The sequence below is a fragment of the Carassius auratus genome, unplaced genomic scaffold (genome assembly GCF_003368295.1).
Source record: "Carassius auratus strain Wakin unplaced genomic scaffold, ASM336829v1 scaf_tig00217456, whole genome shotgun sequence".
In the NCBI taxonomy this organism is placed as follows: domain Eukaryota; kingdom Metazoa; phylum Chordata; class Actinopteri; order Cypriniformes; family Cyprinidae; genus Carassius; species Carassius auratus.
This window is the reverse complement of record NW_020529083.1, coordinates 13,543-39,407: the sequence shown is the minus strand read 5'-3', so window position 1 is coordinate 39,407 and position 25,865 is coordinate 13,543. Positions and strand designations below refer to the sequence as shown.

Sequence of the window (25,865 nt, the reverse complement as noted above, 5' to 3'; positions counted from 1 at the left end):
CAAGACCTCAGGTGGGTGCATCGTTAGTGGAAGAGTCCAAGACCCCAGGTGGACACATCAGGAAAAAAGTTTGCAATAAACCACAGCATCTGCAATGGCAGCTCTCATTCCTTGTTCTGCTATTCGACACAATAAATGGCAATCCCCAAAAAGGGAAAGCACACCGTTCCTGGAGACACTGCAATACCAGGCCGATGCATGGAGTGGACGGAGCAAGCCCCGGCTCCAGCTCCGTGATCTAAAAATCCATTTAATATGTAGTCCCCGGACGGGGGACGTATCAGATATTAAACTGATAAGAACAGATTTTTTCTTTCGAAAAAGTTTTATTGTCACCATTTACATTTTTTCCATTTGCATTTTTTCTTTTTCACACAACATTTTCTTTTTAATCACACATTAAAACAAGCAATATAATATATAATAAATACACATGGTAAAATGAAAGAAACAATCATTGTTAAAAAGCATTTGATTAAAACCACAGTGTTTTGCTTGTTTTTAAAAGTCCATTATTGAGGTGTGTTTAAAAGGTGCGGTCAGTTCCAAAAGTAAAATACAAATTTTAAAAAAAGCAAACAAGCCTCGTATATATATATGTTAATAAAACCTCTTTCATGATAAAACAATAAAAAACACCAATTAAAAATCATCTATTGTGCAAGACCGGGGGTGAGTCCTTATCAAGTGGGTCATCACCCCACTCTCCAGAACAGGGACATGAGATGCTACTTTATGGACTCAGCGGAGATCCCCTCTCCTCCGGCCCGCTGGCCCGCTGTTCCCGTAGCCAGAGTGGTGAGGGTGCATCTACGGGCGGCCAGGGTCGGTGCCTGCCGGGACCCTCTCCGTGCGACCCCGGCCCCCCCGTCCGAATATCGTCGTCCGGTACCCCTGCAGCATTGATGTTACCTTTAGCTCGCATGCATGGAGGGTTACCGTAACGCGCTTCCCCACCAGCAGGTTTCTGGTGGCCCAGATGGCATCCTTGATGACGTTGAGGGTGAGCCAGAGCGAGGTAAATTTCTGTGCCGTCAAGTCCTTCAAGCCCCGGCCCACCCCAAGGATGGCGAGCTGGTACCCGAACTGGGCCCCACCCGCTGGTAGGCACGGGAAATACAGGGGGCCGGTCTTGGCCCACAGGTCCCGCGCAGTGCTGCACTCCCAGAGCAGGTGGTGGACGGTCTCCGGGGAATTGCAGCCGGACCGCGGGCAGATGGGGTTCTTGGCCATGCCTCTGGAGTGCATAACCGCCCTGACCGGGAGGATCTCATGAGCCACCATCCACGATAAGTCCTTGTGCCTGTTCTGGAGAGCGGGGTGAGCCGCGTTCCGCCAAACCTGTTTGGCCTCACTTGGTGTGAGGCCCGGAACTGGACTCACCGGTTCCCGGTCCTGCACAACAGAGATGAGAGACTTGTGTTGAGTTAAAATGGTGACATCTTCACTCTCTAAAAGGTATTTCTTTAAAAACTTTTTTATAAAACTGTACTCTTTGGGCAAGTTAAAAGACACTGGGGTTTTCAAGTCCACTGGTAAAATTTTCAGTGTTCGTAGGTAAGACCCCATCCAAAATCGCGCCATTGCAGCCGTCTTGTTTTCTTTGGATGGGGTCGTGGCATAACTAATGTGCAGGGCGGTGAAGCGGCTGCCTAAAAACAGGTGGGGGTCTGGGAGGCCTTTTCCACCGTTCTCCGGCCTTTTCTTGATGGTCTCCCTCTTCAGGCGCTCCCACTTGGACCCCCACAGGAAGTAAAACACCGCCCTCTCCAGTTTCCCCAGGAACCACCGAGGGGGGCTAAAAACAGAACAGACAAGTAAAATCAGAGGTAAAATCACAGATTTAAAAATTAAAACCTTGCCTTCCATCGTCATCTGTCTTAGTCCCCAAAACCCCAGTCTTTTCCTAACTTTCCCTAACAAGTCAGTCCAGTTTTCCCGTCCACCCCCGTCTTTATCAAATTTAACGCCTAAAATCTTAAAATCGTTGTCTTTAAAAACCAAATCAAGTCCTCCTGTGTCCACGTCTCCCCACGGCCCGAAGAGCTGGGCCTCGGACTTGTTTCTATTGAGTTTGGCGCCCGAGGCCCGACCGTACCAGTCAGTCAAGTCCAGTGCTCTTCGTATTGATAAAACGTCTGTGGCTAAAAGAGTTACGTCGTCCATATATAAAACACAGGTCGCCGTCAGTCCCCCCGTCCCAGGAACGTCCAGTCCTTTGATCCATTTGTCCCTTCTCAAGATCTGTGCCAGTGGCTCGATGCAAGCCACATACAGAAGAGGAGATAAAGGACATCCCTGACGGACACCACTGTGTATGTTCACAGCTTTGGAAAGATGCCCATTTATTAGAATTTTGCTGACTATTCCCTTGTACAGCAGTCCCACCCAGGCTATAAACCTCTTTGGAAACCCCATTTTCTCCAGAACCTGGAAGAGGTACTGGTGCGAGACTCGATCAAATGCTTTTTCAAAATCTAAATTTAGGACTACTAGCCGAATATTTCTGTCTCTCGCGTAACAGATGGCGTCTCTAATCAGCACTAGGTTGTCTGTTATCTTTCTTCCGGGCACAGAACAAGCTTGATCCGGGTGAATCACGTCCTCTAAAACAGTTGACATGCGTGTTGCTAAAACTTTGCTAAAAAGTTTATAATCGAAATTTAAAAGTGTTATGGGTCTCCAGTTTTTTAAGTCAGTCCGGTCACCTTTTTTGTGAAGTAAAGAAACTATCCCTATTCTAAAACTGTCTGGAAGTCTGTCGAGGGTCTCAAACTCTTTAAAAACTGTCAAAAGCTCTTGTCCTAAAATGTCCCAAAATGTTAGATAAAACTCCAGGGGAAGTCCATCCACTCCTGGGGACTTCCCCTTTTTAAAACCTCCAAGAGCTTTTTGGGTTTCTAAAATGTTCAAATCTTGGGCTAAAATCTCATTTTGACAGTCGACCCTTTTCTCAACAAAATTTAAAACTTCTTTTACGGTGTCTGAGTGTACCTTTTTAAAACTATATAAAGCCCCATAAAATTTTTCCACATCCTCTAAAATCTCTTTTGTTGTGTTAACCTCCCTATCCCCTGTTTTAACCCTGGTTAACCCCCCACCCCTTGTTATTATTTTCTTAAAAAAATATCTGGTACACTTTTCCCCTTCTTCAATTTCTCTCTCTTTGCTTCTTAAAAGGACCCCTTTACTTTCTATATTGGCTAAAACTGACATTTCCTTTTTTACATCCTGGATTTCATTGTTAAAATCAAAACCATTATTTAAAAGATTAAAATACCTTTGTAGTCTTTTTTGCAACCCCAACATGCATTTCTTTTCCCTACTCTTCTTTTCTTTCCCTATCTTTCTAAAAAACTGTCTCGTCCGGTCCTTTACCATCTCCCACCACTGTGCACGTGTATCATAAAAGTCTTGGAGGGTCTGCCATTGGCTGAACTGTTCCCTATATTCTAAAATTACATTCTTGTCTTCCAACAGGGAACAGTTCAGCTTCCACAGCCCTCCCCCTACCGTCACACCCATGGGCAGTGAAAGGGTGCAAGACAGCATCATGTGATCAGAGAAAAAAAGGGGGGTTAATGTAGCATCGGTTGGCGGGCAGTCCCTTGTAAACACGTAGTCGATTCGAGAGGCTTTGGTACCATCACCACTGAACCAGGTGAAGCCCTCCTCTCTTTGATGCAAAATTTTAAAACAGTCGACTAAATTAAAATCTCTGACTAAACCCTGCAATAAAACCGACGTTTTGTCCACTCTGAAATCCTCCCCTACCCTTTTCCTGTCTGTTTTAGATAAAACACAATTAAAATCCCCTGCTACCATTAGGGGAGCCCTACCTAGCATGTGGGGTTGCAAGTCTTCTAAAAGCTCATATCTTTCGTTCTTTTCCGTAAAACCATATACATTAAGAACATTAAAATCCCTGTCTAAAAAGGTCAGATTTACTAAAAGTGCCCGGCCTTGCCTCACCACAGTGCTGCCCTTCACCAAGATGTTAGGATTATTAATTAAAACCGCAACTCCGTCGTTTTTGTTAAAATTTGATCCGCTCCATATGGAGGCTCCTGCGGACCATAGCTCTTCCATTTTTGTGTACCTAGTTAAAAAGGGCAGAGAACACTCTTGTAATAAAAACAAATCTGACTTAAAAGATTTTAAAAAGGACAAAATACTCTGTGCTCTAATGGTGGACCTCACACTTCTGACATTGATAGTAGAGATGGTGAGGGCCATGAGCAGTAGGGTTAAAAAGGTATGAGGCATTTAAAACAGAAGACAAGAAAAAGACTACAAAAATATGATTAAAATCATGTTACATCTTGTAGCATTTGTCTTTCCTTTTCCCCAGATGAGCTGAGGTCAGGAGGGCAAATGCCTGTCGCTTCAGAGGCCACAGAGGGAACCTCTTGTGGCTCCTTTGGCGATGATGCTGTTAGCTTAATGTGCAAAAAGGAAACCTCATTTGGGGACTCTAGGGGCCACATGCGCTCCAGATCTACCGAGTCGGAACTATCGAGCTTATATGCTGCCCTAGATTTTTTCTCCTCCGTTACAATCAGAGGAGACCCCGCAGGTCTTTTTTGCACCTGAGCATTAGGGAGTGAACACTCTGTCTCACTCCCGGTGGATTCTTCCACCCCTTCCGAAACTGTTAGCAGTGATTCTTCCTCACTTTCCTCTCCTTCCATTACCATTTCCTGTTCCGTTGCCTCCGCCCCTGTGGCCGCCCCACTTCCTCCTTCCTGCCCAATCCCTGAGGCCGGCTGGGAATTTGAAATTCCCGCCAAAACCTCAGGGACTGCCTCCTCTCTCCTTTGTTCCTTTGTTTGTTGCCCATGTGGGGCGGCCATTTTTAGCTTGTTGGCAAAACTTTTAGGGCAGTCTCTGTAGAGATGGTTTGTTTCTCCACAAAGATTGCACCGTCTGCCATTGGTACAGTCATCAAAACTGTGACCAATTTCTCTACACTTCCCACAGATTAACTCTTGGCATGCTTCAGCTAGATGACCAAACATTCCACACTTTCTGCAGAGTTTGGGCATTCCTTGATAATGTATGTAGCCTCTGTTCTCTCCGAGCACAATCATGGAAGGCAGATGCTTCAGGCCCTGGTAGCCCCCAGCGTCTTCCCATTGTTTAATGGGAATTCGCCAGGAGCATGTCCAAATGCCATCTTCATCTAACACTTTGACAGGCTGGCCTCGAACAGTGCAAAATCTACCCAACCAAACACAAATATCATCTCCAGTCACGGTTTCATTGAACATCCTGACAATCACAGTTTTAAGTGTGTTATCAGAAAGTTTCTCAACAGTGAACATGGAGAACTGGGCTTTAACTGATTCAAACCTTTGCCAAAAGTCATTAAGTAGGGAAGCGGTTTTAAAACTAACATCAAATCCTTTGTTCAAGGGCAGAGTCATCAAACAATTCAGGTCGTCACATTTAAAAGCTAGGGTCTTTTGGATCAGCTTCCTGGAAAAGTCCATACGGGACATTCCCAGGAGCTTCCCCTCACCCTGCCTGAATAAAAAACGCACGCTGTGGTGCCTCCGCACGCCGGCACGGGCAGCCGACATGATGGAGGCACCAACAGCCTAAAAACTTAAAACAACAATAAATACAACAATAAATAACAAAATAAATAATTAAAAGACCTCACCTTAAAAGTTGTTGGAGCCCGAAGCAGCAGAGTTCAATATACCTCTCGAAGTTGTGTGACTCAAGATATGAAACGATCTCGAGTCAGGAAACCTCCAAGAGGCGATCGCAGTCTCAACCGTCCGACAAGATACTTGATCTTAGCCAAAAGGCCGAGAAGCGATGCTGCTAAGACGCAGCAGGGAGGAAGCCGGACACGGCGATGCCCATCTCGGCTTTGGTAAGTTTTGGGAGACCTAAAAACGCTGGGGGATGGTACCCTGATAGCACACATACATCTAGGAGACGTCTATTTGACATATGAATTTACATCTGCAAGATGTAGTTTTAAGGCTGTTTGCTCATCTGCAATACGTCTATTGGACGTCTCCTTTTAGCAGTGTTTGGAAGGTTACTTTGGAAATGTAATAGGTTACAGATTACAAGTTACCCTGTTTAAAATGTTATAGTAGTATAACTTTTTCAATTACTTTATTAAAGTAATGTAACTAATTACTTTTGAGTACTTTTAGATTACTTTTCTAAATTTGTGAAAATTAAATAATAATAAATAAAAACATATACATCAACTCAAATACAGTTATCTAATAAGCATGTGTCATTCCTGTATAATAAACTCCTGAAACATTGGTGTTTTTTTAAACTGCTGTCTCTTTGTATATGATATGATAGGTAAAATGCATGACGTGACACAGAGCAGTTCTAGAAATGATGTTTATGTGCTCATGTACTCCTATATTGAGGCGGCAGAGGCTGACAACACTGCAAGCTTCAGTAGGCCTATTTGTATTAAATGAAACTGCATGTTTTTGCCATTAATTTACAGGAAGGGCGGACTGGGAAAAACAAAAAATTCTGTTAAAATTCTGGAAATTATTAGGGCGTATGTCTCAGAACAGTCAGTGCAATTTGGGAAAGAAATCAGTGAAATCTGTATGTGGATGTGTGTAAATATTCAAATGTAATTGCCTTTGTAATCGTTAAAAATTTCATAAGTAACTTTAATTTAATTACTAATTTTTTCTTCGTAACTGTAACTAATTACAGTTACATTCATTTTGTAATTAAATTACGTAATGCTGTTACATGTAACTAGTTACTCCCCAACACTGCCTTTTAGATGTCAGATAGATGTCAATTAGATGTCTTTTAGATGTTTATGATTTAGAAGGTATATAAAACTGACATCTGAAAGGCGTATGTCAGACGTTTGTAGATGGCAGATGCTTTCCAGATCAACAGTTCTTTAACAGACATCTTGCAGACGTAAGTGTGCTATCTGGGTAGTACCCTCCCCTGTCTACAACGTCACCGGGCCTCGTCCCGATCGGCCTGACGGAAAGTACGGCATGGCTCGTAACTCCCAAACGGTTGGTCGCAGAGCCACGTGCCTTATGTCACCGGAATCCTTGGCTCGAGCCGAACGAATAAAAACAAATCTGACTTAAAAGATTTTAAAAAGGACAAAATACTCTGTGCTCTAATGGTGGACCTCACACTTCTGACATTGATAGTAGAGATGGTGAGGGCCATGAGCAGTAGGGTTAAAAAGGTATGAGGCATTTAAAACAGAAGACAAGAAAAAGACTACAAAAATATGATTAAAATCATGTTACATCTTGTAGCATTTGTCTTTCCTTTTCCCCAGATGAGCTGAGGTCAGGAGGGCAAATGCCTGTCGCTTCAGAGGCCACAGAGGGAACCTCTTGTGGCTCCTTTGGCGATGATGCTGTTAGCTTAATGTGCAAAAAGGAAACCTCATTTGGGGACTCTAGGGGCCACATGCGCTCCAGATCTACCGAGTCGGAACTATCGAGCTTATATGCTGCCCTAGATTTTTTCTCCTCCGTTACAATCAGAGGAGACCCCGCAGGTCTTTTTTGCACCTGAGCATTAGGGAGTGAACACTCTGTCTCACTCCCGGTGGATTCTTCCACCCCTTCCGAAACTGTTAGCAGTGATTCTTCCTCACTTTCCTCTCCTTCCATTACCATTTCCTGTTCCGTTGCCTCCGCCCCTGTGGCCGCCCCACTTCCTCCTTCCTGCCCAATCCCTGAGGCCGGCTGGGAATTTGAAATTCCCGCCAAAACCTCAGGGACTGCCTCCTCTCTCCTTTGTTCCTTTGTTTGTTGCCCATGTGGGGCGGCCATTTTTAGCTTGTTGGCAAAACTTTTAGGGCAGTCTCTGTAGAGATGGTTTGTTTCTCCACAAAGATTGCACCGTCTGCCATTGGTACAGTCATCAAAACTGTGACCAATTTCTCTACACTTCCCACAGATTAACTCTTGGCATGCTTCAGCTAGATGACCAAACATTCCACACTTTCTGCAGAGTTTGGGCATTCCTTGATAATGTATGTAGCCTCTGTTCTCTCCGAGCACAATCATGGAAGGCAGATGCTTCAGGCCCTGGTAGCCCCCAGCGTCTTCCCATTGTTTAATGGGAATTCGCCAGGAGCATGTCCAAATGCCATCTTCATCTAACACTTTGACAGGCTGGCCTCGAACAGTGCAAAATCTACCCAACCAAACACAAATATCATCTCCAGTCACGGTTTCATTGAACATCCTGACAATCACAGTTTTAAGTGTGTTATCAGAAAGTTTCTCAACAGTGAACATGGAGAACTGGGCTTTAACTGATTCAAACCTTTGCCAAAAGTCATTAAGTAGGGAAGCGGTTTTAAAACTAACATCAAATCCTTTGTTCAAGGGCAGAGTCATCAAACAATTCAGGTCGTCACATTTAAAAGCTAGGGTCTTTTGGATCAGCTTCCTGGAAAAGTCCATACGGGACATTCCCAGGAGCTTCCCCTCACCCTGCCTGAATAAAAAACGCACGCTGTGGTGCCTCCGCACGCCGGCACGGGCAGCCGACATGATGGAGGCACCAACAGCCTAAAAACTTAAAACAACAATAAATACAACAATAAATAACAAAATAAATAATTAAAAGACCTCACCTTAAAAGTTGTTGGAGCCCGAAGCAGCAGAGTTCAATATACCTCTCGAAGTTGTGTGACTCAAGATATGAAACGATCTCGAGTCAGGAAACCTCCAAGAGGCGATCGCAGTCTCAACCGTCCGACAAGATACTTGATCTTAGCCAAAAGGCCGAGAAGCGATGCTGCTAAGACGCAGCAGGGAGGAAGCCGGACACGGCGATGCCCATCTCGGCTTTGGTAAGTTTTGGGAGACCTAAAAACGCTGGGGGATGGTACCCTGATAGCACACATACATCTAGGAGACGTCTATTTGACATATGAATTTACATCTGCAAGATGTAGTTTTAAGGCTGTTTGCTCATCTGCAATACGTCTATTGGACGTCTCCTTTTAGCAGTGTTTGGAAGGTTACTTTGGAAATGTAATAGGTTACAGATTACAAGTTACCCTGTTTAAAATGTTATAGTAGTATAACTTTTTCAATTACTTTATTAAAGTAATGTAACTAATTACTTTTGAGTACTTTTAGATTACTTTTCTAAATTTGTGAAAATTAAATAATAATAAATAAAAACATATACATCAACTCAAATACAGTTATCTAATAAGCATGTGTCATTCCTGTATAATAAACTCCTGAAACATTGGTGTTTTTTTAAACTGCTGTCTCTTTGTATATGATATGATAGGTAAAATGCATGACGTGACACAGAGCAGTTCTAGAAATGATGTTTATGTGCTCATGTACTCCTATATTGAGGCGGCAGAGGCTGACAACACTGCAAGCTTCAGTAGGCCTATTTGTATTAAATGAAACTGCATGTTTTTGCCATTAATTTACAGGAAGGGCGGACTGGGAAAAACAAAAAATTCTGTTAAAATTCTGGAAATTATTAGGGCGTATGTCTCAGAACAGTCAGTGCAATTTGGGAAAGAAATCAGTGAAATCTGTATGTGGATGTGTGTAAATATTCAAATGTAATTGCCTTTGTAATCGTTAAAAATTTCATAAGTAACTTTAATTTAATTACTAATTTTTTCTTCGTAACTGTAACTAATTACAGTTACATTCATTTTGTAATTAAATTACGTAATGCTGTTACATGTAACTAGTTACTCCCCAACACTGCCTTTTAGATGTCAGATAGATGTCAATTAGATGTCTTTTAGATGTTTATGATTTAGAAGGTATATAAAACTGACATCTGAAAGGCGTATGTCAGACGTTTGTAGATGGCAGATGCTTTCCAGATCAACAGTTCTTTAACAGACATCTTGCAGACGTAAGTGTGCTATCTGGGTAGTACCCTCCCCTGTCTACAACGTCACCGGGCCTCGTCCCGATCGGCCTGACGGAAAGTACGGCATGGCTCGTAACTCCCAAACGGTTGGTCGCAGAGCCACGTGCCTTATGTCACCGGAATCCTTGGCTCGAGCCGAACGAGACGCAGGTCTCAGATTGGCCCGTCGCTCTGACGAAATTTTCGGGTATTTTGGATTTTGTCGAAAACCTTCTTTTGCAACCTGGCGCCAGGTATTTGGCCCAGTCCCACCCAAATCAGCACAGAAAGCTTCTCTGGAGTCTGACTGTCAATAATCATCCAAAAAAAGAGGACATTTCCATTCACCTTGGCGAGGGGACCTCAAAACGTGCTAAGGTGGCGTGTCCGAGGTGGCTCGAATGGCTATAACTCCAGGAAGGAGTGAGATCCCTTCACCCAAATCGGCACACCTGTGCAGGGGCTCAGTCCGAGGCCAGGTGAAAAAGGGCGCGGCGACAGGCCACTAGGTGGCGGCGTAAGCTGAAAAATAGGGAAAAAGTAATGTAAAAGGACAATCAAACAAAGATGAAAACACCTGCAACACTGCGGGATGGTAGTACCCTCCCCTTTCTGCAACGTCACCGGGCCTTGTCCCGATCGGCCTGACGGTGGAACTGCAGCGACGGAAAGTACGGCATCACTCGTAACTCCCAAACGGTTGGTCGCAGAGCCACGTGCCTTGTGTCATCGGAATCCTTGGCTCGAGCCGAACGAAACGCAGGTCTCAGATTGGCCCGTCGCTCTGACGAAATTTTCGGGTATTTTGGATTTTGTCGAAAACCTTCTTTTGCAACCTGGCGCCAGGTATTTGGCCCAGTCCCACCCAAATCAGCACAGAAAGCTTCTCTGGAGTCTGACTGTCAATAATCATCCAAAAAAATAGGAAATTTCCATTCACCTTGGCGAGGGGACCTCAAAGCGTGCTAAGGTGGCGTGTCCGAGGTGGCTCGAATGGCTATAACTCCAGGAAGGAGTGAGATCCCTTCACCCAAATCGGCACACCTGTGCAGGGGCTCAGTCCGAGGCCAGGTGAAAAAGGGCGCGGCGACAGGCCACTAGGTGTCGCTGTAAGCGACAACAAAATTAATACGAATCGAAAAAAAGGACAACCAAACAACATGGAGACAGTTACAGCTAGGCTGCAGTCAGTCCAATCTACTTTCAAAGTAAGGTCTGCGCTATGTTCGAACTAAACTACCCACCAGGGTCCGATTTTTCAAGAGCGCAAGTGACTTTGTTTCACAGGCGCACAACACATATCTCGCATGTGACAGAACTCCCCATTCTGAAAGGAAAATAAATAAAAAACTGTAAAAACCTCTTCTGCTTTGTTTCACCAACAATTTCAGGGGAGAGCGCGAACGCAGTCCCCCACTACCATAAATTATGCAGTCGAGATTCCCGCATTTGGGGAATTCGCAGGGGTCAGCATGGCCGGAGTGCAATGGACAAGCCTCGCCCTGGGTGAACCGCCTTCTTGATCATGGTGTCTCCCCTGCCAGGTAAGTATGAAGGCCCAGGCGGTCAGCCAGAGGTGTGATTTGCATCTCTACCATCCTCACCAACGGTTAGCCCTCCGCCCCCCCCTCCAGGAAAGGAAGGACGGGTGCCTTCCGTTACTGGCCTGGAAACTGCCAAGCTCATGGGCCGGTGCTTCCCAACGCCAGTTTTAGATGACTCTCTTTAAACAAACACACCTGATTCGATGCGTCACCTCGTCTGTGAAAGACTTCAAGACCTCAGGTGGGTGCATCGTTAGTGGAAGAGTCCAAGACCCCAGGTGGACACATCAGGAAAAAAGTTTGCAATAAACCACAGCATCTGCAATGGCAGCTCTCATTCCTTGTTCTGCTATTCGACACAATAAATGGCAATCCCCAAAAAGGGAAAGCACACCGTTCCTGGAGACACTGCAATACCAGGCCGATGCATGGAGTGGACGGAGCAAGCCCCGGCTCCAGCTCCGTGATCTAAAAATCCATTTAATATGTAGTCCCCGGACGGGGGACGTATCAGATATTAAACTGATAAGAACAGATACTACACTTGATCTTAGCCAAAAGGCCGAGAAGCGATGCTGCTAAGACGCAGCAGGGAGGAAGCCGGACACGGCGATGCCCATCTCGGCTTTGGTAAGTTTTGGGAGACCTAAAAACGCTGGGGGATGGTACCCTGATAGCACACATACATCTAGGAGACGTCTATTTGACATATGAATTTACATCTGCAAGATGTAGTTTTAAGGCTGTTTGCTCATCTGCAATACGTCTATTGGACGTCTCCTTTTAGCAGTGTTTGGAAGGTTACTTTGGAAATGTAATAGGTTACAGATTACAAGTTACCCTGTTTAAAATGTTATAGTAGTATAACTTTTTCAATTACTTTATTAAAGTAATGTAACTAATTACTTTTGAGTACTTTTAGATTACTTTTCTAAATTTGTGAAAATTAAATAATAATAAATAAAAACATATACATCAACTCAAATACAGTTATCTAATAAGCATGTGTCATTCCTGTATAATAAACTCCTGAAACATTGGTGTTTTTTTAAACTGCTGTCTCTTTGTATATGATATGATAGGTAAAATGCATGACGTGACACAGAGCAGTTCTAGAAATGATGTTTATGTGCTCATGTACTCCTATATTGAGGCGGCAGAGGCTGACAACACTGCAAGCTTCAGTAGGCCTATTTGTATTAAATGAAACTGCATGTTTTTGCCATTAATTTACAGGAAGGGCGGACTGGGAAAAACAAAAAAATCTGTTAAAATTCTGGAAATTATTAGGGCGTATGTCTCAGAACAGTCAGTGCAATTTGGGAAAGAAATCAGTGAAATCTGTATGTGGATGTGTGTAAATATTCAAATGTAATTGCCTTTGTAATCGTTAAAAATTTCATAAGTAACTTTAATTTAATTACTAATTTTTTCTTCGTAACTGTAACTAATTACAGTTACATTCATTTTGTAATTAAATTACGTAATGCTGTTACATGTAACTAGTTACTCCCCAACACTGCCTTTTAGATGTCAGATAGATGTCAATTAGATGTCTTTTAGATGTTTATGATTTAGAAGGTATATAAAACTGACATCTGAAAGGCGTATGTCAGACGTTTGTAGATGGCAGATGCTTTCCAGATCAACAGTTCTTTAACAGACATCTTGCAGACGTAAGTGTGCTATCTGGGTAGTACCCTCCCCTGTCTACAACGTCACCGGGCCTCGTCCCGATCGGCCTGACGGAAAGTACGGCATGGCTCGTAACTCCCAAACGGTTGGTCGCAGAGCCACGTGCCTTATGTCACCGGAATCCTTGGCTCGAGCCGAACGAGACGCAGGTCTCAGATTGGCCCGTCGCTCTGACGAAATTTTCGGGTATTTTGGATTTTGTCGAAAACCTTCTTTTGCAACCTGGCGCCAGGTATTTGGCCCAGTCCCACCCAAATCAGCACAGAAAGCTTCTCTGGAGTCTGACTGTCAATAATCATCCAAAAAAAGAGGACATTTCCATTCACCTTGGCGAGGGGACCTCAAAACGTGCTAAGGTGGCGTGTCCGAGGTGGCTCGAATGGCTATAACTCCAGGAAGGAGTGAGATCCCTTCACCCAAATCGGCACACCTGTGCAGGGGCTCAGTCCGAGGCCAGGTGAAAAAGGGCGCGGCGACAGGCCACTAGGTGTCGCTGTAAGCGACAACAAAATTAATACGAATCGAAAAAAAGGACAACCAAACAACATGGAGACAGTTACAGCTAGGCTGCAGTCAGTCCAATCTACTTTCAAAGTAAGGTCTGCGCTATGTTCGAACTAAACTACCCACCAGGGTCCGATTTTTCAAGAGCGCAAGTGACTTTGTTTCACAGGCGCACAACACATATCTCGCATGTGACAGAACTCCCCATTCTGAAAGGAAAATAAATAAAAAACTGTAAAAACCTCTTCTGCTTTGTTTCACCAACAATTTCAGGGGAGAGCGCGAACGCAGTCCCCCACTACCATAAATTATGCAGTCGAGATTCCCGCATTTGGGGAATTCGCAGGGGTCAGCATGGCCGGAGTGCAATGGACAAGCCTCGCCCTGGGTGAACCGCCTTCTTGATCATGGTGTCTCCCCTGCCAGGTAAGTATGAAGGCCCAGGCGGTCAGCCAGAGGTGTGATTTGCATCTCTACCATCCTCACCAACGGTTAGCCCTCCGCCCCCCCTCCAGGAAAGGAAGGACGGGTGCCTTCCGTTACTGGCCTGGAAACTGCCAAGCTCATGGGCCGGTGCTTCCCAACGCCAGTTTTAGATGACTCTCTTTAAACAAACACACCTGATTCGATGCGTCACCTCGTCTGTGAAAGACTTCAAGACCTCAGGTGGGTGCATCGTTAGTGGAAGTGTCCAAGACCCCAGGTGGACACATCAGGAAAAAAGTTTGCAATAAACCACAGCATCTGCAATGGCAGCTCTCATTCCTTCTTCTGCTATGCAAAAAGGGACACTGGAGACACTGCAATACCAGGCCGATGCATGGAGTGGACGGAGCAAGCCCCGGCTCCAGCTCCGTGATCTAAAAATCCATTTAATATGTAGTCCCCGGATGGGGGACGTATCAGATCTTAAACTGATAAGAACAGATTATTTTCCTTTCGAAAAAGTTTTATTGTCACCATTTACATTTTTTCAATTTGCATTTTTTCTTTTTCACACAACATTTTCTTTTTAATCACACATTAAAACAAGCAATATAATATATAATAAATACACATGGTAAAATGAAAGAAACAATCATTGTTAAAAAGCATTTGATTAAAACCACAGTGTTTTGCTTGTTTTTAAAAGTCCATTATTGAGGTGTGTTTAAAAGGTGCGGTCAGTTCCAAAGTAAAATACAAATTTTAAAAAAAGCAAACAAGCCTCGTATATATATATATATATATATATATATATATATATATATATATATATATATATATATATATATATATATATATATATATGTTAATAAAACCTCTTTCATGATAAAACAATAAAAAACACCAATTAAAAATCATCTATTGTGCAAGACCGGGGGTGAGTCCTTATCAAGTGGGTCATCACCCCACTCTCCAGAACAGGGACATGAGATGCTACTTTATGGACTCAGCGGAGGTAAATTTCTGTGCCGTCAAGTCCTTCAAGCCCCGGCCCACCCCAAGGATGGCGAGCTGGTACCCGAACTGGGCCTCACCCGCTGGTAGGCACGGGAAATACAGGGGGCCGGTCTTGGCCCACAGGTCCCGCGCAGTGCTGCACTCCCAGAGCAGGTGGTGGACGGTCTCCGGGGAATTGCAGCCGGACCGCGGGCAGATGGGGTTTTTGGCCATGCCTCTGGAGTGCATAACCGCCCTGACCGGGAGGATCTCATGAGCCACCATCCACGATAAGTCCTTGTGCCTGTTCTGGAGAGCGGGGTGAGCCGCGTTCCGCCAAACCTGTTTGGCCTCACTTGGTGTGAGGCCCGGAACTGGACTCACCGGTTCCCGGTCCTGCACAACAGAGATGAGAGACTTGTGTTGAGTTAAAATGGTGACATCTTCACTCTCTAAAAGGTATTTCTTTAAAAACTTTTTTATAAAACTGTACTCTTTGGGCAAGTTAAAAGACACTGGGGTTTTCAAGTCCACTGGTAAAATTTTCAGTGTTCGTAGGTAAGACCCCATCCAAAATCGCGCCATTGCAGCCGTCTTGTTTTCTTTGGATGGGGTCGTGGCATAACTAATGTGCAGGGCGGTGAAGCGGCTGCCTAAAAACAGGTGGGGGTCTGGGAGGCCTTTTCCACCGTTCTCCGGCCTTTTCTTGATTGTCTCCCTCTTCAGGCGCTCCCACTTGGACCCCCACAGGAAGTAAAACACCGCCCTCTCCAGTTTCCCCAGGAACCACCGAGGGGGGCTAAAAACAGAACAGACAAGTAAAATCAGAGGTAAAATCACAGATTTAAAAATTAAAACCTTGCCTTCCATCGTCATCTGTCTTAGTCCCCAAAACCCCAGTCTTTTCCTAACTTTCCCTAACAAGTCAGTCCAGTTTTCCCGTCCACCCCCGTCTTTATCAAATTTAACGCCTAAAATCTTAAAATTGTTGTCTTTAAAAACCAAATCAAGTCCTCCTGTGTCCACGTCTCCCCACGGCCCGAAGAGCTGGGCCTCGGACTTGTTTCTATTGAGTTTGGCGCCCGAGGCCCGACCGTACCAGTCAGTCAAGTCCAGTGCTCTTCGTATTGATAAAACGTCTGTGGCTAAAAGAGTTACGTCGTCCATATATAAAACACAGGTCGCCGTCAGTCCCCCCGTCCCAGGAACGTCCAGTCCTTTGATCCATTTGTCCCTTCTCAAGATCTGTGCCAGTGGCTCGATGCAAGCCACATACAGAAGAGGAGATAAAGGACATCCCTGACGGACACCACTGTGTATGTTCACAGCTTTGGAAAGATGCCCATTTATTAGAATTTTGCTGACTATTCCCTTGTACAGCAGTCCCACCCAGGCTATAAACCTCTTTGGAAACCCCATTTTCTCCAGAACCTGGAAGAGGTACTGGTGCGAGACTCGATCAAATGCTTTTTCAAAATCTAAATTTAGGACTACTAGCCGAATATTTCTGTCTCTCGCGTAACAGATGGCGTCTCTAATCAGCACTAGGTTGTCTGTTATCTTTCTTCCGGGCACAGAACAAGCTTGATCCGGGTGAATCACGTCCTCTAAAACAGTTGACATGCGTGTTGCTAAAACTTTGCTAAAAAGTTTATAATCGAAATTTAAAAGTGTTATGGGTCTCCAGTTTTTTAAGTCAGTCCGGTCACCTTTTTTGTGAAGTAAAGAAACTATCCCTATTCTAAAACTGTCTGGAAGTCTGTCGAGGGTCTCAAACTCTTTAAAAACTGTCAAAAGCTCTTGTCCTAAAATGTCCCAAAATGTTAGATAAAACTCCAGGGGAAGTCCATCCACTCCTGGGGACTTCCCCTTTTTAAAACCTCCAAGAGCTTTTTGGGTTTCTAAAATGTTCAAATCTTGGGCTAAAATCTCATTTTGACAGTCGACCCTTTTCTCAACAAAATTTAAAACTTCTTTTACGGTGTCTGAGTGTACCTTTTTAAAACTATATAAAGCCCCATACAATTTTTCCACATCCTCTAAAATCTCTTTTGTTGTGTTAACCTCCCTATCCCCTGTTTTAACCCTGGTTAACCCCCCACCCCTTGTTATTATTTTCTTAAAAAAATATCTGGTACACTTTTCCCCTTCTTCAATTTCTCTCTCTTTGCTTCTTAAAAGGACCCCTTTACTTTCTATATTGGCTAAAACTGACATTTCCTTTTTTACATCCTGGATTTCATTGTTAAAATCAAAACCATTATTTAAAAGATTAAAATAACTTTGTAGTCTTTTTTGTAACCCCAACATGCATTTCTTTTCCCTACTCTTCTTTTCTTTCCCTATCTTTCTAAAAAACTGTCTCGTCCGGGCCTTTACCATCTCCCACCACTGTGCACGTGTATCATAAAAGTCTTGGAGGGTCTGCCATTGGCTGAACTGTTCCCTATATTCTAAAATTACATTCTTGTCTTCCAACAGGGAACAGTTCAGCTTCCACAGCCCTCCCCCTACCGTCACACCCATGGGCAGTGAAAGGGTGCAAGACAGCATCATGTGATCAGAGAAAAAAAGGGGGGTTAATGTAGCATCGGTTGGCGGGCAGTCCCTTGTAAACACGTAGTCGATTTGAGAGGCTTTGGTACCATCACCACTGAACCAGGTGAAGCCCTCCTCTCTTTGATGCAAAATTTTAAAACAGTCGACTAAATTAAAATCTCTGACTAAACCCTGCAATAAAACCAATGTTTTGTCCACTCTGAAATCCTCCCGTACCCTTTTCCTGTCTGTTTTAGATAAAACACAATTAAAATCCCCTGCTACCATTAGGGGAGCCCTACCTAGCATGTGGGGTTGCAAGTCTTCTAAAAGCTCATATCTTTCGTTCTTTTCCGTAAAACCATATACATTAAGAACATTAAAATCCCTGTCTAAAAAGGTCAGATTTACTAAAAGTGCCCGGCCTTGCCTCACCACAGTGCTGCCCTTCACCAAGATGTTAGGATTATTAATTAAAACCGCAACTCCGTCGTTTTTGTTAAAATTTGATCCGCTCCATATGGAGGCTCCTGCGGACCATAGCTCTTCCATTTTTGTGTACCTAGTTAAAAAGGGCAGAGAACACTCTTGTAATAAAAACAAATCTGACTTAAAAGATTTTAAAAGGGACAAAATACTCTGTGCTCTAATGGTGGACCTCACACTTCTGACATTGATAGTAGAGATGGTGAGGGCCATGAGCAGTAGGGTTAAAAAGGTATGAGGCATTTAAAACAGAAGACAATAAAAAGACTACAAAAATATGATTAAAATCATGCTACATCTTGCAGCATTTGTCTTTCCTTTTCCCCAGATGAGCTGAGGTCAGGAGGGCAAATGCCTGTCGCTTTAGAGGCCACAGAGGGAACCTCTTGTGGCTCCTTTGGCGATGATGCTGTTAGCTTAATGTGCAAAAAGGAAACCTCATTTGGGGACTCTAGGGGCCACATGCGCTCCAGATCTACCGAGTCGGAACTATCGAGCTTATATGCTGCCCTAGATTTTTTCTCCTCCGTTACAATCAGAGGAGACCCCGCAGGTCTTTTTTGCACCTGAGCATTAGGGAGTGAACACTCTGTCTCACTCCCGGTGGATTCTTCCACCCCATCCGAAACTGTTACCAGTGATTCTTCCTCACTTTCCTCTCCTTCCATTACCACTTCCTGTTCCGTTGCCTCCGCCCCTGTGGCCGCCCCACTTCCTCCTTCCTGCCCAATCCCTGAGGCCGGCTGGGAATTTGAAATTCCCGCCAAAACCTCAGGGACCGCCTCCTCTCTCCTTTGTTCCTTCGTTTGTTGCCCATGTGGGGCGGCCATTTTTAGCTTGTTGGCAAAACTTTTAGGGCAGTCTCTGTAGAGATGGTTTGTTTCTCCACAAAGATTGCACCGTCTGCCATTGGTACAGTCATCAAAACTGTGACCAATTTCTCTACACTTCCCACAGATTAACTCTTGGCATGCTTCAGCTAGATGACCAAACCTTCCACACTTTCTGCAGAGTTTGGGCATTCCTTGATAATGTATGTAGCCTCTGTTCTCTCCGAGCACAATCATGGAATGCAGATGTTTCAGGCCCTGGTAGCCCCCAGCGTCTTCCCATTGTTTAATGGGAATTCGCCAGGAGCATGTCCAAATGCCATTTTCATCTAACACTTTGACAGGCTGGCCTCGAACAGTGCAAAATCTACCCAACCAAACACAAATATCATCTCCAGTCACGGTTTCATTGAACATCCTGACAATCACAGTTTTAAGTGTGTTATCAGAAAGTTTCTCAACAGTGAACATGGAGAACTGGGCTTTAACTGATTCAAACCTTTGCCAAAAGTCATTAAGTAGGGAAGCGGTTTTAAAACTAACATCAAATCCTTTGTTCAAGGGCAGAGTCATCAAACAATTCAGGTCGTCACATTTAAAAGCTAAGGTCTTTTGGATCAGCTTCCTGGAAAAGTCCATACGGGACATTCCCAGGAGCTTCCCCTCACCCTGCCTGAATAAAAAAACGCACGCTGTGGTGCCTCCGCACGCCGGCACGGGCAGCCGACATGATGGAGGCACCAACAGCCTAAAAACTTAAAACAACAATAAATACAACAATAAATAACAAAATAAATAATTAAAAGACCTTACCTTAAAACTTGTTGGAGCCCGAAGCAGCAGAGTTCAATATACCTCTCGAAGTTGTGTGACTCAAGATATGAAAGGATCTCGAGTCAGGAAACCTCCAAGAGGCGATCGCAGTCTCAACCATCCGACAAGATACTTGATCTTAGCCAAAAGACCGAGAAGCGGTAAGAACAGATTTTTTTTTTTATTTTTATTTTTTTTATTTACAATATTTTTCCACTTCACCCCACAAAAACATATATTTCTCTTTTTCCATCCTTATTTTCCACATTTTAGTTTCCATTAACACTTTGTATTTCAACTCATACCACAACTGTTTTGATGTTCTACCTTCTTTTTTCTTTTTTACTTGAGCTTTTCTTTCTTCCCACAATATCTCTTTACCGATACTTATTATGCACCAAATTATTTCCCTTTTTTCAAACTGTACCAACCCTTCTCCTCTTATAATTAAGTCAGGATTCAAAACAATATCTATTATTACTTACCTTAACAATTGTTGTGTTCTTTTCCAAAAACAATGAGCTAAATAACATTCCCAAAAAACATGTTGCAGAGTCTCAACCCATGAACAACCTCTTGGACAACTTCTAATACATGTGGATCCTTGATTATATAATCTTTCTCTCAGCGGCAATCTATTCAATGCTGCCAGCCAATTCAAATCCTTCCTCTCATTACTTAAATCTTTATGTTGAATACATTCCCACTTAATTTTTTTCTTACTCAATTCTGCTTTTTGTGTTACTACCATTTTTCCTTTTAAATCTTGATATAATTGTTTATGATTTTTTAGTAACTCTTTCTTTATACACCCAGGATGTGCTCTTAAAAACAAAATTAACTTTTCATATTGCCAAGGTCTACTATCAGCCTTTGGTCCTCTATTGTCTAAGGGAACAATTTTCCTTAAAGGCAAAGCTGCCCACAATTTTACAAAATACGTAGCTTTATGCTGCACATTGTCTATTAGTATCTTACATAAAAAACAAACGTACAGTACTTCTAACTTTAAAGGAAAACACACCACCTCTCTACCTCCCTCTTCTACCTCTAGGTACATCTGTTCCCTCTTACCAGGTTCGCCAGGCTTACCAGGTTTACCCATGAAATAAACCTTTCCCCAACATTCATTTTCTCTAACACTTTAAATAAAAATTCATGATTAACCCTATCAAAGGCTTTCTCCTGGTCTAGACTCAGTATGCAGAAAGGCAGATCCCTCTCCTCCACCCAGCTAATGATATCTCTTATGAGTAATAAATTCAAGGAGCCAGACCTTCCCTTAACCCCACAAGTTTGATCTGGATTCACTAATACTGCCATCACCTCCCGTAACCTATTTGTTAAACATTTGCTTAGAATTTTATAATCAGTTGTTAATACATTTATTGGTCTCCAATTTCTAATATCTTTTTTTTCACCTTTCTTGTGGATTAAGTGTATAACCCCAGTGCTCATAGACCCAATTAGCTTACCTGTCTTATACACCTCCCTGTATACCGAAACCAAATCTCTTTTTATTATGTCCCAGAAGCACCCATAAAACTCTTTAGGCAACCCATCCCCCCCTGGTGTTTTATTTCCTTTCATGGAAGTAAGGGCTGCTTTAATTTCCTCTTCCTTAATCTCACCTTCTATTCCCTCTCTATGTTCCTCGGATAAAGCTCTCTTTATACCTCCCAATAATTCCTCTCCCTTCCTCCCATCTACCTCTCTTTTAGAAAAAAGTTCCTTATAAAAAGCACAAACATACTTAAATATGTTTTCTTTCCCTTTAACCTCTCCTTTCTCTAACATAAACCCATCAGTTATTTCCCCTTTTTGTTTCTGTTTTATTGTTTGAAAAAAATATTTAGTTACTTTTTCATCTTTTTCCCTTTCTTCTATCTTTGCTAAAAATGCAAACTCCTTTGCCTTTTTAGTATAGTACCTTTTAATTTTCCCTTTTATCTCCACAATTTCCTCCTCTCTCACCTCTAACCCTCCATTTCGATTTGCCATTATTTTTTGCAATCTGTTATTGTCCCTCCAGATCTCCTTTCTTTCCTGTCTTCTTTTCTTTTCTGTATATCTTATGCAAAAACCAGCTATTTCTATTTTCAACACTTCCCACCATTCTAAAAGTGAAACATACCCCACTTTAAACTCTTGCCATAATTTGTAAAACTCTTTAAATTCCTTTTTAAAGATATCATCTTCCAGTAAACTAATATTCATTTTCCAATAACCCTTACCCATATTTACCTCATTATTTACTATTGTGACTAACACCATTTCGTGATCTGAACACCAACATGGTAAAATCCTCAACTCTTTTATTTCTATCCCATGTGTTATAAAAAAATAGTCTAGTCTACCTCTATTCCCCCTCGTATTACCCCATGTAAACCCTGAATCGTCTTTATTACCTTTCCTATATGCATCCTGTAAGGAATGCTCTTTTAATTCCTTTTTTAAATAAATCCCTGAAAAGTCAACTTCCCCATTTTTTTCCAAACTATCCAAAGTTATATTAAAATCTCCTCCCATTATTACACATCTATTGGTATCCCACAAAATTGGTAAGTTTTTGAAAAAATCCAATCGTTTACTTCTAACACAGGGTGCATATACATTAATAAAGCGAAATCTATACTCACCCCATCGTGCATCTAAACATTGTAATCTCCCCGGCACCAGTGATACATAGTTCTCTATCATAAATCTATTATTCTTAAACACAATCCCCAGCCCATCCGAATGTACATTCCCAATACTCCAATATGAAACCCCAGCAGTCCATTCTTTAGTGAAAGTTATTGTATCTTCTTCACCCTTCAGATGACACTCTTGTAGGAATGCCACCTCAAAGTCCATGGATGACAAGGAAAAAAACAAAGCACCCCTCTTTCCAGCATCTTTCAGACCTCTCACATTGAGGGATACAAATTTCAAGTCCGTCATTTATGAAGATCAGCAGGTAATGTTTTCTTTTTCTTTCCATTTCCTTTCCCATTGTCTGTCTCTTCTATAAACCCAGTGGTCCCTCTAAAAAACTCCACATCTTCCCTCGATAGGTAACCACCAGACAGCAACCCTGCCTCCACTACCTCCACCTCCTCCTCCGATGTTGATAAAGGAGGCACTATCGGGGATCTAGGCATCGATGACACACCCGCAATCTCAGGTAAGCCCAAAGACCCCTCATCATCCATCCGATGATCCAATGCACTAAACAAATTTGATATCTCTATCTTGTTTTCTTCATCTACGGGCGGCCAGGGTCGGTGCCTGCCGGGACACTCTCCGTGCGACCCCGGCCCCCCGTCCGAATATCGTCGTCCGGTACCCCTGCAGCATTGATGTTACCTTTAGCTCGCATGCATGGAGGGTTACCGTAACGCGCTTCCCCACCAGCAGGTTTCTGGTGGCCCAGATGGCATCCTTGATGACGTTGAGGGTGAGCCAGAGCGAGGTAAATTTCTGTGCCGTCAAGTCCTTCAAGCCCCGGCCCACCCCAAGGATGGCGAGCTGGTACCCGAACTGGGCCCCACCCGCTGGTAGGCACGGGAAATACAGGGGGCCGGTCTTGGCCCACAGGTCCCGCGCAGTGTTGCACTCCCAGAGCAGGTGGTGGACGGTCTCCGGGGAATTGCAGCCGGACCGCGGGCAGATGGGGTTTTTGGCCATGCCTCTGGAGTGCATAACCGCCCTGACCGGGAGGATCTCATGAGCCACCATCCACGATAAGTCCTTGTGCCTGTTCTGGAGAACAGACAAGTAAAATCAGAGGTAAAATCACAGATTTAAAAATTAAAACCTTGCCTTCCATCGTCATCTGTCTTAGTCCCCAAAACCCCAGTCTTTTCCTAACTTTCCCTAACAAGTCAGTCCAGTTTTCCCGTCCACCCCCGTCTTTATCAAATTTAACGCCTAAAATCTTAAAATCGTTGTCTTTAAAAACCAAATCAATACCGTCACACCCATGGGCAGTGAAAGGGTGCAAGACAGCATCATGTGATCAGAGAAAAAAAGGGGGGTTAATGTAGCATCGGTTGGCGGGCAGTCCCTTGTAAACACGTAGTCGATTCGAGAGGCTTTGGTACCATCACCACTGAACCAGGTGAAGCCCTCCTCTCTTTGATGCAAAATTTTAAAACAGTCGACTAAATTAAAATCTCTGACTAAACCCTGCAATAAAACCAATGTTTTGTCCACTCTGAAATCCTCCCCTACCCTTTTCCTGTCTGTTTTAGATAAAACACAATTAAAATCCCCTGCTACCATTAGGGGAGCCCTACCTAGCATGTGGGGTTGCAAGTCTTCTAAAAGCTCATATCTTTCGTTCTTTTCCGTAAAACCATATACATTAAGAACAATAAAATCCCTGTCTAAAAAGGTCAGATTTACTAAAAGTGCCCGGCCTTGCCTCACCACAGTGCTGCTCTTCACCAAGATGTTAGGATTATTAATTAAAACCGCAACTCCGTCGTTTTTGTTAAAATTTGATCCGCTCCATATGGAGGCTCCTGCGGACCATAGCTCTTCCATTTTTGTGTACCTAGTTAAAAAGGGCAGAGAACACTCTTGTAATAAAAACAAATCTGACTTAAAAGATTTTAAAAGGGACAAAATACTCTGTGCTCTAATGGTGGACCTCACACTTCTGACATTGATAGTAGAGATGGTGAGGGCCATGAGCAGTAGGGTTAAAAAGGTATGAGGCATTTAAAACAGAAGACAATAAAAAGACTACAAAAATATGATTAAAATCATGTTACATCTTGTAGCATTTGTCTTTCCTTTTCCCCAGATGAGCTGAGGTCAGGAGGGCAAATGCCTGTCGCTTCAGAGGCCACAGAGGGAACCTCTTGTGGCTCCTTTGGCGATGATGCTGTTAGCTTAATGTGCAAAAAGGAAACCTCATTTGGGGACTCTACGGGCCACATGCGCTCCAGATCTACCGAGTCGGAACTATCGAGCTTATTTGCTGCCCTAGATTTTTTCTCCTCCGTTACAATCAGAGGAGACCCCGCAGGTCTTTTTTGCACCTGAGCATTAGGGAGTGAACACTCTGTCTCACTCCCGGTGGATTCTTCCACCCCATCCGAAACTGCTACCAGTGATTCTTCCTCACTTTCCTCTCCTTCCATTACCACTTCCTGTTCCGTTGCCTCCGCCCCTGTGGCCGCCCCACTTCCTCCTTCCTGCCCAATCCCTGAGGCCGGCTGGGAATTTGAAATTCCCGCCAAAACCTCAGGGACCGCCTCCTCTCTCCTTTGTTCCTTCGTTTGTTGCCCATGTGGGGCGGCCATTTTTAGCTTGTTGGCAAAACTTTTAGGGCAGTCTCTGTAGAGATGGTTTGTTTCTCCACAAAGATTGCACCGTCTGCCATTGGTACAGTCATCAAAACTGTGACCAATTTCTCTACACTTCCCACAGATTAACTCTTGGCATGCTTCAGCTAGATGACCAAACCTTCCACACTTTCTGCAGAGTTTGGGCATTCCTTGATAATGTATGTAGCCTCTGTTCTCTCCGAGCACAATCATGGAAGGCAGATGTTTCAGGCCCTGGTAGCCCCCAGCGTCTTCCCATTGTTTAATGGGAATTCGCCAGGAGCATGTCCAAATGCCATCTTCATCTAACACTTTGACAGGCTGGCCTCGAACAGTGCAAAATCTACCCAACCAAACACAAATATCATCTCCAGTCACGGTTTCATTGAACATCCTGACAATCACAGTTTTAAGTGTGTTATCAGAAAGTTTCTCAACAGTGAACATGGAGAACTGGGCTTTAACTGATTCAAACCTTTGCCAAAAGTCATTAAGTAGGGAAGCGGTTTTAAAACTAACATCAAATCCTTTGTTCAAGGGCAGAGTCATCAAACAATTCAGGTCGTCACATTTAAAAGCTAAGGTCTTTTGGATCAGCTTCCTGGAAAAGTCCATACGGGACATTCCCAGGAGCTTCCCCTCACCCTGCCTGAATAAAAAACGCACGCTGTGGTGCCTCCGCACGCCGGCACAGGCAGCCGACATGATGGAGGCACCAACAGCCTAAAAACTTAAAACAACAATAAATAAAAAAATAAATAATTAAAAGACCTTACCTTAAAACTTGTTGGAGCCCGAAGCAGCAGAGTTCAATATACCTCTCGAAG

At 43.6% G+C, this 25,865-nt stretch overlaps 3 non-coding genes and 2 pseudogenes across 3 annotated transcripts; all 5 read right to left on the bottom strand.

Moving 5' to 3' along the window:
- Positions 1-153: 153 nt before the first annotated feature.
- On the bottom strand, positions 154-328 carry LOC113101057 (uncharacterized; annotated as a pseudogene).
- Positions 329-11,276: 10,948 nt separating this feature from the next.
- LOC113101062 (U1 spliceosomal RNA) lies at positions 11,277-11,440 on the bottom strand. The gene has a single exon (XR_003289902.1). It is a non-coding gene; the product is annotated as a U1 spliceosomal RNA (small nuclear RNA).
- Positions 11,441-11,815: 375 nt separating this feature from the next.
- LOC113101055 (U2 spliceosomal RNA) lies at positions 11,816-12,006 on the bottom strand. Its single transcript, XR_003289901.1, has one exon. It is a non-coding gene; the product is annotated as a U2 spliceosomal RNA (small nuclear RNA).
- Positions 12,007-13,901: 1,895 nt separating this feature from the next.
- On the bottom strand, positions 13,902-14,065 carry LOC113101053 (U1 spliceosomal RNA). The gene has a single exon (XR_003289899.1). It is a non-coding gene; the product is annotated as a U1 spliceosomal RNA (small nuclear RNA).
- Positions 14,066-14,406: 341 nt separating this feature from the next.
- LOC113101060 (uncharacterized) lies at positions 14,407-14,583 on the bottom strand (annotated as a pseudogene).
- Between the last annotated feature and the right edge of the window lie 11,282 nt (positions 14,584-25,865).